This window comes from Protopterus annectens, chromosome 5.part0, assembly GCF_019279795.1.
Source record: "Protopterus annectens isolate FY-2018-M chromosome 5.part0, PAN1.0, whole genome shotgun sequence".
NCBI lineage: Eukaryota > Metazoa > Chordata > Ceratodontiformes > Protopteridae > Protopterus > Protopterus annectens.
In genome coordinates, this window is record NC_056735.1 from 616,568,401 (window position 1) to 616,580,118 (window position 11,718).

An 11,718-nucleotide genomic window follows, 5' to 3' on the forward strand; every position below is an offset into this window, starting at 1 on the left:
TCGCCCCACTCAAAATCCTCATGGAAACATTCACCCATACACACACACACACACACACACACACACACACACACACACACACACACACACACACACCAGAAATACATACCGTGAAACATAAACTTTAAAAAAATTTTTTTCTTTTTTAACGAGTACCGGAACTGCTGCTCATGTGCGGACACATTCAGACTACCCCGCAGATGCCCAGGAATCCTTGTGAACTCTGACTGCTCAAGTCAGCAGTCCAGATGCAGAGAAGGTATTTTCTGCCCCGCAGATGCCCAAGATGCTGTACAGTAGATGGCCACACAGAAGAGAGGAGTTCTGGACTGCTTGAGCCGCAGGCAGGACCAATCAGGAAAGAAGTAAGCAGGGATTTGAGCACAGGACCAATCAGGAATGAGGTAAGTTGAGTGCAAAGCCCTTGCAGGGAAGCGTTAAGTCGAGCGTGGGTTTGCTGCTTTGAGACAATGGTGTTGGACCTGGTTTACTGCTTCCGGACCCATTTACAGGTATGTGCGTGTGTGTGAAATGCCCTTGTTAACACATAGTGGTGGGTAGAAATACTCAGTCTTGAACCCTGTACCTTGGATGCAGGTGGCAAGGACCTGAATTCCCTACCCACCACTATTTATAAAAAAATGCAGATTTTGCCTCATATTTGTTTTGTTCCTCATAAAATCATGGTTTCTGTATCTTCATAGTTCCTTGCAAAGGTTTGTAGTGCAGTGGTGCACTAGTAGCATTGTTGCCTGACAGCTATAGGTTCTCTGGTTTGATTCTTGGCTGGAGTGCCTTCTGTGTGGAGTCTGCATGTCCTCCCATCCCTTACAAAGATGTGTTACTCCCTGCTCTGCTGAAATTTGGCTTTGTTTTGTTCCAAGTCAGACTAGTTTCCTGGTTAACAAATGTTTAAAAATAACAGGCATTTGAATTTCAGACTTCATATTCTTCAGAAAGTACATGGTAAAACAAAACCTTTTATTCTAGCAATTGTCTAAGTTTATAACATGGATATTTGAAATTTGCCCATATTTTTGGGACTGTATTCCCCCATTATTGGCCTCGTCCAGGTATGTTGTACTAAGATTGAGAGCTATGGTGAGAACTGAATTCACTGAATATGTTTGGCAGCTGTATTCCCACATTATTGGCTTTTTTTAGGTATTTGTTGCTAAGAGGTTGACAGCTATGGTGAGAACTGAATTCACTAAACAGTAGCCATTTAAGTTTGTCTTCCTCTGTTTCAGCTGATTTGGCATAGTGGTATGTTTCTCTGACTGTTTTGCACAGGGTCCCTGGGTTCAAGACGTGGCAGTGAAATGTATGGTGGTAACACAGCATTTTATTCTAGCAACGTTCCAACATTATACAAACAATGTTTAAAATGTGTCCCTGGTTTTTGGCCTTTTGCCCCCCCCACAATAAATTTTGACTTTTCCAGATATCTTGTGCTGCAAAGTTCAGAGATACAGCTGAGTGTCGAGTAGATTTTACAAGGAGCTAAGAGCTGCAGGGGAACAAAATTTTAGTGCTGGTTATGCGAAGTTTGCGTGCATTGTTAATAGCACAACAGGTAGTGTACTTGCTTTTGATGCAGAAGGCTGTGGGTTCTACTCCCACAGTAGGTAGATACATTGCGGATACTGTACTGTGTTGTAAAGGGGGTGGATGCAGTCCTTTTTGCAAAGATACCTAGTAACTATGAACCTGTTATCAGTTTGCTATCCATTCCCTATTGCGGTATTACTAACTTATCATTTTTTTAATGCATGCAACATAGGCAATTTATTCGTCAAGGGCAACAGGCACTTTATTTGTAGTTGAAAAAATGACATATAAAGTTGTTTGCTAGCAGCAACCTCTTTATTAGTTACAGATTTCTTTAATGTAGATTTTACTACTTCAGAGATTGTGCATATTTACAGAAACTGGTGGACTATAAAAGGTTGAGTAGACGTTTTATGATGGAAATGTTCTGAACTGGGCAGTTTTGTCATTATTGGTGCATGCATTTTGTTTCATTGTTTACTGGAAAAATGTTCAAAACAATAAATTTAAAATGCCCTCTAACAAATGTACTGTATTGTACAAGGAATATAATGTAATACATTCAGGAAGGTGTATCAAAGAGCATGTGTATGTTTCATGTTCAAGGGGCCTATGATTTTGAAAACAGCACAGAGTTAATCTTTATCTGCCACTGGCAAAATGTATTTTCTTTGAATGTAGGTTTCAATGCTGTTTCAATGCATGTGAGTTTCAAGGGCAGAGAAGTTTTAATGCTAAGTCTATTTTCATTGTGAGACTGCATTGCTTTGTTTAACAGATATCTATTAGGGTTTATGCTGTAAAATATAAAATAAAACTTTCAAATGAAATCCATATCATCGCAGAAGTAAAGCAGTATGCACATTACAGTGTTTATGGTAAATGGGGTAAAATAACGAAGGAATGGAACGTTGGAATGGCTGCAGGGGGGAGGCTCCATTCGACCATGATTTTGTGGAGGGGGGGGTGTAGCAAACTCAGACAGCCCTGGTTGAATTATACCTCTCAGTTGTCCATATTTTTGCAGAATGAATAGATATTTGCTTCTTATTTTTGGTTTGTTCCTCATAAAATTTGTGGTTTTCTAGCAAATCATTTAGGAATGAAGTCACTAAATGACAGACATTGAGTTTCAGACATCATAACCTTCAGAAAAATGCATGTTAATGCAAGACCTGTTATTCTATCAACTGTCTTAAGTTTATATAAGAGCAATTTTTAGTAGTGTTTGTATGTTCCCCCAATATATTTGGCCTTGTCCAGATTTCCTGCATTAAGTGGTTGAGAGGTGCGTGCAAATCACTTTGCAGAATTAGGAATATCCAAACCTCTCAATTGTCCCAAATTTTGGCTCAAAATGTTGCTCTCCCCTAATAATCCCTCCTCAAAATGGCAATTTTGGAAGAAAATGTGGAGGGTTTACAATTCTATATAACTGTAATGATCAGAGTTATAGATTACTTTTATTTCAGAAATGCATGTAGATGCTCTTATTTTGTTAGCTGCTCAAGTTAACAGTGTTAATATTAAAAAGGTGTCCCTTTTTTAACAGGTTCCCAGCTGTATTGTGTGGCAACTTTATATTTTTGCATCACATTTTTGGTCTGTTTTTCATAAAATTGTGGCTTTCTGGCAAATTAGTGGCAAGTCATTAAAGATTGACGTTATAAAATAATGGCAGACATTTGAGTTTCAGATTTCATACCCTTCAGAAAATTCCTACTAATGCAAGATCTACTACTGTTCTATTATCTAAGTTAATAAGAGCAATATTTACAAATTGCCCTTATTTTTGGGCCTGTGTCCCACTTCTAGTTCTATGTATGGCTTTGTCCAGATTTCTTGCTCTGAAGTTGAGAGGTATGAGTGTCAGAGCCATCACTGTCAGCCAGAGACATTTCAAATTATGACATACTTGTTGCACCCCACTCCCCATTGTAGTGGCTTTGGATGTGTCCAAGGAAGGCAAGGAGCAGTTATGCAGTGTAAGTGTGCAGAGTATTCCCCCATCCAAGGCAGACCACAAGTACGACTGTGGCTTTTCATCTGTCCTTGATTTTGCAGAATGTTCTGGTTTCCTGTCAGATTTTTATACTGTTGATTTATGCTTCTTATTATTCAGGAAATGCATGCTGTCACAGTGCCCTGTTGCTCTGTTTAAGTAGCAAAATCTTTATAATGACATCACTCACTGTTCAGCTGATTCTCCACAGTACCTTAGAATGTCCCTCTCAAAAATGCATAATTGGAAATATATCAAAACACTGACAGATTCTTTAAACATTCGGTATAAAAAAGGAAATACTCAACATTTTAAAACGTATTTAAATTTTCACAAGTAGGTATGCTGGCATACATAAAAGTTAATCCAGAATATAAACAAATTTCCTGCCAGACACGCTAAGGACTCATAACTAAAATTGCCTATTATGATAAGAGGAGCATTAATTGTAGTTTTATTTATTTTTTTTATGCAAACTTGCAGCAGGAGTGTTAGTGCACTTACTGATACTTGGATGGTAATGCTCTTCCTAAGTAATGTGATTTATTAGGTAAGTTCATTTGTGAGCTCACACAGTGGAGTACACATTGCATTGTGTATGTGTATGCATAAGTATAGTACGGCCTGTCAAAATAAGAAATGTTTTTCCTGGGTGGGTATTTGCTGAGATATTTGTGTGCATGTGTGTGTGTGTGTGTGTGTGTGTGTGTGTGTGTGTGTGTGTGTGTGTGTGTGTGTCTGTATGTGAGTGTGTGTGTGTGTATAAATATATAGATAGATCTAGTTCTCTATACACACACACACACACACACACACACACACACACACACACACACACACACACACACACACACACACACACACACACACGCATATATATCAAAAGCTGGAAATGCTTTTGATTGAATGTCAGTTCATGGAAAGTACAGTTTCAAAGTTGCACAATCCAAACTGTAATAGTACGCACTCATAATAATGAATGTAAAGCATGATTCATTATTATGACTACAGCATTTTGTAGGGAGATCAAGGTACAGTGAGGATCAGGGAATTTACTCCTTCCCTCACTATAGTGAGATCTCGAAGTTGGTTTATATAATTTGCTGGAAGTGTGGGGGGGGACCATATGTTTGAACTTGTAAATGTTCGATCGGACTGAATGCAGATCTCGGTACAGTGTGGAATGGGAAGCATTCTCTTTTTCACAATGTAGTGCGATCTTGGAGTTGGTATATTTAAGTAATGGGGTGCTGGGGTCAAAATCCCCATGTGGGGGTGCAGGGCATAGCCCCCTGCTCCAGATGTTTAATTTTGTTTTTGTTGTTTTTTCTTTTTTACTTCAGTGTTCAAACTATTACAAGTTCGAACATATGGTCTCGGCCATATTTGGTTCAAACTTGTAATATGTTCAATCTACTGAAGTAGATCCATATATATATATATATATATATATATATATATATATATATATATATAGATATATATATATATATATATATATATATATATATATACGTGTGTGTGTATGTATATATCTATATATATATATATATATATATATATATATATATATATATATATATATATATATATATATATATATATATATATATATATATATATATACTGTGTGTGTGTCTATATATATATATATATATATATATATATATACATACACACACACACACACACACACACACACACACACACACACACACACACACACACACATAAAGATAGATAGATATATAGTAATCTGAATCACCCTGGAACAGCAAGTCTGCACACCTGCTAGGGGTGCAAATATCCTGGATCTTGTACTCACAATTATGATGAACATTGTTATCCTCACTGGTCAGATCAGATCACAAAGCAGTAATCCTTGAAATTAAATATAAAGGCTGAAGTCTCAACAAATCCAAAACATTTAAGAACTTTTTTCAAGGCTAACTACATCTTATTAAGTGCAGGCATAGCTGAATTCCAAGCCTCTCGAAACTCAAGAGAACACGGTGTCCTACGTGGAAGTGCTATGGACACTATGTACAAGCATATAAAGAACTGTGTAGAAATAGCAGTACCAAACCAAAATAAACTTAGGACAAACTCCAAAAACAAGCCCCCTTGGTGCACCCACAGTATAAGTAGGTTGTACAACAAAAAAATGAACATTTTCTCCAAAATAGGAAGGGCTGTTCCTAAAAGACAAATAAAACTCCCTCATCAGTCCCAACAAGTACCTCAGAAGGCTAATCAAGTCCACAAAAGCCACCTTTGAGTCAAAAATAGCCTCCCAGACTAAGTGTAACAATAGGGCATTTTTCGGTTATGAATGCAGCCTTAAAGGGAACACCCAACAGTGTGCTGAACTAATAGTAAATGGAACTTCTTATACCAAACAAGGAGATATAGCAAATCTGCAAATGACCAACAAATTTAGATCCAGGTTTGCCCCCTATCACCCCAGTTTCCCCCCAGGAAATACCTTTTTCCAGTTTTCTACCCACTTTCCTTAATGAACAAGTCCTCACTGCACTCTCCAGAGCTAAAAACACTGCATCTATGGGTACTGATAATATCTCACGATGTCTCCTAAATCATTTGAAAGATGACCTGAGTGACCTACAAGAATCTCTATTCAACCACAGCCTCCAGACAGGCTTCATCCCTAGGGAATGGATGACTGCTCCTGTCATTCATCTACACAAAGGTAGACCATCAAAGCCCCAGGGAACTACAGAACCTTAAGTCTGACTAGTCTTATATGCAAGGCCATAAAAAGAGTTATTGTTGACCTGATAAACAAAGACATAAGAACACTGGATCCATCTCAGTTCTGTTTCATCAAGAGAAGGTCATGCCTACAAAACTTGGTGGACTTTTTCAAAAAGGTCACTAGAGCCACAGGTGAGGGCAAAATGTTACATACTGCCTATATTGACCTGGCAAAGGTATTTGCCACAATGTTTCAATCTGGTCTTATAGACAAGCTCACAAATTTAGGCATAAACCCCTATGTCATCCTATGGATAGTTAAATGGCTCACAGACAGCACATGTGAAGTTAGAGTGGGGGAATCCACCTTCACCAAGCGTCCTGTTACTAGTATTGGGACATCTCCTGTTTGGAATATAGTTATCTGAAGTCAAAGCAAATGCAGCGGGCCTTTGGCTGATTAAATTTGCTGATGACTGCAATCTGGGTGCAATCACTGAGTCCCCGCAAAGATGGAGATATCCTCCAGGAAGATATGACACAAATAGCTGGGGTCAGAACAATGGCCTAAAACTCAGTGCAAAAAATGCATAATCATAACCTTTCGGAAGATGTCAACCCCTGCAAACTACAACACTGATAGCACTCCCCTAAGGGTAGACCCAATGGTAAGACTTGGAAATTCAGGTTAACAGTAACCTGAATTCTGATTCCCATGTGTCCATGGTAGTGAGAAAATCCTTCTACATGGTGCAACTTACAAGTAGGGTCATAGCATCCAGATCTAAGGAGATCATAGTCCCACTATACTCAGCCCGCAGTACACCAATAATTGAGTACAATGCTCCCTTTGGCTTGTATCTGACCAGGCATTTGCAACAGTCAGAGTGGCCACAGATGTTCCTCATTAAAAGAATACAAGATGTAAGCAATATGTCCTACGTAAACCACTTCAAAGCTCTGACCCTGTACTCTCTGTTCTACAGACTACTGATGTGTGATCTATGCCTAACCTACAAGGCATTCTCTGATCTAGCCCTGAAGGACTTGCTACAGACATGACTAGAATTATCCAATCTAATGATCTATACCTCATCTGTGACATAAACAAAGCATGTTGGAGAGATAGGAATGTGTCTTAGAGATTACCCCTTCTGTGGAACAGACTCCCCATTCATGTGAAACAGATCTCTTTCCTAAGCCTGTTCAAATGCAGTTTGGTCCATTAGATGGGAAATTGCAAATTCACCTGTGGCTTGTTGCCTATGGTCCTTATAGATAGGGTTAGTTTGTAGATGAAACCAAAAAGAAAAAAACAATATAAATAAGAAATCCGCAGGCCACAGAGACTTTGACAGGTACAACAGCCAGAAAACATGCAGTAAAATGCAAAACAATACAAAAACAGTGGTTTAGCACTTTCATTTATTAGGTATAAACTTCTTTAGATAAAACCACATTGTTTGAACTCCATTTAAATAGCAGCAGATAAAATGTCACATGATAAAAAAATCACATGACAAAAAGTCACATGATGGAAATCACATGATCACCTGGTTGCCAAGCTCTAGCAAAGTAAAAAATTTAAAGTGACAAAACACATTAAAAAAACAGATAAGACAGATACAAAACTTTAAATGCTTCTTAAATGAGATTCAAATAACATTTAAATAAAACTACCTCTCTAAGGCCTTCCATTTTAATTAACAGGAAATAGATGTTTATGCCCTGGCCAGTTACCAGCATTTAACTGCTGATGCCAATGCAATTTGCATTCTTCTAAAAGTAGCTGCCAGGGTCTCTGTGGCCTGCAGGTTTCTTATATTTATAAGTTTGTAAATACACTAGGGTACATGCATATATCAGAGCCATTCTAGCATGTGAGCATTGATAACTCCAATGTGTAAACCATTTGGCTATCCATAGGGTTGTCTAGGGATTTCTGCAAAAAATTGTGATTTTGTGTATAATGCCAGAGTGACTAGGCTTAAAAAAGGTTCTAGAGCCATTAGCCTAGTAAACTCCTTTGATCCTATGATCTATGCATCTGTTTTATGTATGTAAATATATATATATATATATATATATATATATATATATATATATATATATATATATATATGGGTCCCCTTCAGATGGTCGAACTTTTAAAAGCTCCACTTTCATATGGCCAAGACCATATGATCAAACTTTTAAAAGTTCGAAGGGTCTGAATGGGGATGTCCATAGAGTGCAGAACGGGAAGATTTCCCTTTACCACAATGTAGTGCAATCTTGGAGTTGGTATATTTAAATAGCAGGGGCTGTGGGGGGTGCCCTGCAGCACTGTTTAGTTTTTTTTTTGTTTTTGTTTATTTTTTTTTTTTTTCACATTGTCAGATATTCAAATGGTCGATCATATGGTCTCGGCCATATGAAAGTCGAACATTTGGATGTTCGATTATGTGAAGTAGACCCATATATATATATATATATATATATATATATATATATATATATATATACTTAGATATAGATATATAGATATATATATATAAATATAGATTAGATATAGACATAGAAAGATAACTATATATATATATATATATATATATATATATATATATATATATATATATATATGTGTGTGTGTGTGTGTGTGTGTGTGTGTGTGTGTGTGTGTGTGTGTATGTGGGTAAATATGTTTAGATCAATGTCATTCTGTCAGAGTCATTTTATTGTGAGAATGCAGTATGTGGGAGTAAGGTCAAGTAGAATTTTGGTTAAGTGAATATTTGGTGGAGTATGAGCAGTCTCAAAAACAGAAAGTTTGTTTGGAGAATTTACATGAGTGAATGCTTGGCTGAGTGGATGTGGTGCCAAAAAACAGAGATTTGGTTGGGGAACATGAGTTTTCATGTTTGATTTTTAAGCCAAAACTTTCAATAAATCTGAAACCTTCGAATTAGGGATTAAGAGTGAATGTGTTTTTATGCGGGTTTTTGTGTTTGTTTGTGTGTGTGTGTGTGTGTGTGTGTGTGTGTGTGTGTGTGTGTGTGTGTGTGTGTGTGTGTGTGTGTGTGTGTGTTAACCTAATTGGAGTTAAGCCTTACTATGACCACACACCTGACTCTGGCCTTAACCCTACAACTTGTGTCACAAAAAGTACCCTTTTGGCAACATTACCACAATTCCAACAATTTCAGAGTGAATGCATGGTAGGATTTTGGCTCACAGACCACAAAAAGGATTTGTGTATCTCATTCTGTTTTCTCTGTTTCCTTTTACCATCTTCTATAGATTTACTGTTTTATTTTTTTCTGTAAGTTAGTTTAGCATTTATTAACTTATTTATTTATCTATCGATCTATATACTGTGTGTGTATGTATATATATATATATATATATATATATATATATATATATATATATATATGTAAAAACAAAGTACCAAAACCACCACAGCAATAGGCATAAAACAAGTACTTTAATAAAGCAAAATATGCTACTATTACACAAATAAAAAGACAAGCTTGTTTGGGTATAATCTGTTTCAAGTCTCAAAGCTTCAACAGTTCATCCTCTCTTAAAAAGTGTCTCTTAAACAGTCACATAAAAATTCAAATAAGTCCAATTGTTTTCTAAAACTCAACTGGTTGATCAAAAAAACTACATCCAGTCATGACATTTAGATGCTAAAATGGCTATTCCTTTTTCATTGGTCACTATAAAATTAAATGGCCAATAAAAAATATACAGGTACTTCCAAGTCATTGGTTCTACTATACAAGTGCAGACCAATCACGTATGAAATGTAAATAAGTCATAGTTTTTGTAATAGAACAATCACACCTCCATATGAAGTACAACATGACATGGCCATAAATCTTAGACAGATCAAGTTAAATGAAGCACACATTTCTGTATTGAATAAAGGTCTATCCTTTATACCTGCCAATCCTTCCAAATTAAGTGAAGTGCTGGTTGAGTTAAAGCTATTTTGTAGGAATGTCATGCTTAAAAACACCTTTGGAAACAGCAACTCTCACATGTATAAATGCTTATAGAAACCCAGAACATACATACCTCAAAATAATTTCATTGTTGATATTTTTTTAAAAGTATGTGAAAATGACATTACTACGGCACTGAATAATAAGAGGCATCATTTTCATAACCTTAACCAGGATGAGAAAAAGTAGTAAGGGACTTGCAAGCTAACAATGAATTGGTTATACACCCTACTGATAAAGGAGGAGCTATAATTGTATTGGATAGGTCCTTCTATCAGAACAGCAATATGTCAACAAGCAATACTGATGACCATCTACCCAATGCTGCACATACAAGGGTCATTTTAAATTTTTAGTGGCACTCAATATATATGCAATATTGTTAGGAACAACTGGAAAATCTTGGTCAGTGATGGAAAGATATGCACAGTCGTGGGTGATACTCCATTTACTTTAAGGAACAATAAAAATTTAAAACGAATATTATGTAAAGGGTCTGTCCCAAGTCAACGAATTTATTACAATAGGATGGGAACCTTTCCTTGTAGACACTGTTCCTCTTGCAGATATATTTCAAGCCAACAGGGCTGTATACATCCTTTTATTATAGAAAATATTTTCCAAAACTATATGCTGATTGCACTACTAGGAATGTGGTATACCTTGCACATTGCCAACAGTTTCAATGATTTTATATTGGCAAGTCTAATAGACAGTTATACGAAAGGATATCCAAACACGTTAGTGATATCCCCAGAAGGATACCAAGAGTCCTTTAAAGAAACTTAGCTTAGACAATGATTCTCATAATTTCCTTTTCTGGTTCTCCATATTGTATATCCTAACCCTTGAGGTGGAGACATTGTAGCTGAGACTGAGTTAGCTGAACTGAACTGGACAGGATATCTATGAGCTGATGTCTTTCAAGGCTTAAACTCTTGCCTCCCTCTCAGACTGGCTCTGAAGAAACGTAGACTTAAATATTAATAACTTAATTATTTAGACATTACACACATACATAGACATCTACTGATGCATATATGATGATGGATGGTTGGATGAAGTGAGTTCCTACATTCACTGTGAGCACTAGCAGCTTCTGTTTTTTATTAATTGTTACTCATCACTGTAAATATTATTGTTTTGTTTATTCCAGATATTTCAATTTCTGCCCAGTTGCCTATGGCTAGCGGGTTTTTTTTTTGTTTGTTTGTGATTTTATGTCTCGAACTGCTTAAGTTGCTCTTAAGAAACATACAATGCAAGACTGCCATATAGATATATTTGATTCTGTGTTGGTCCCTGTTCATATTCTAATACAAGTAGCTAGTTCATGTACATGGACTATTCCATTCATTATGCAACATTTATATACAAGCAATGAAGATAGTTTAACATCTGAATTCAGACTGGTCCATGCCTTTATAAAAGAACCAATGATTGGAGTGTTTTGTATGC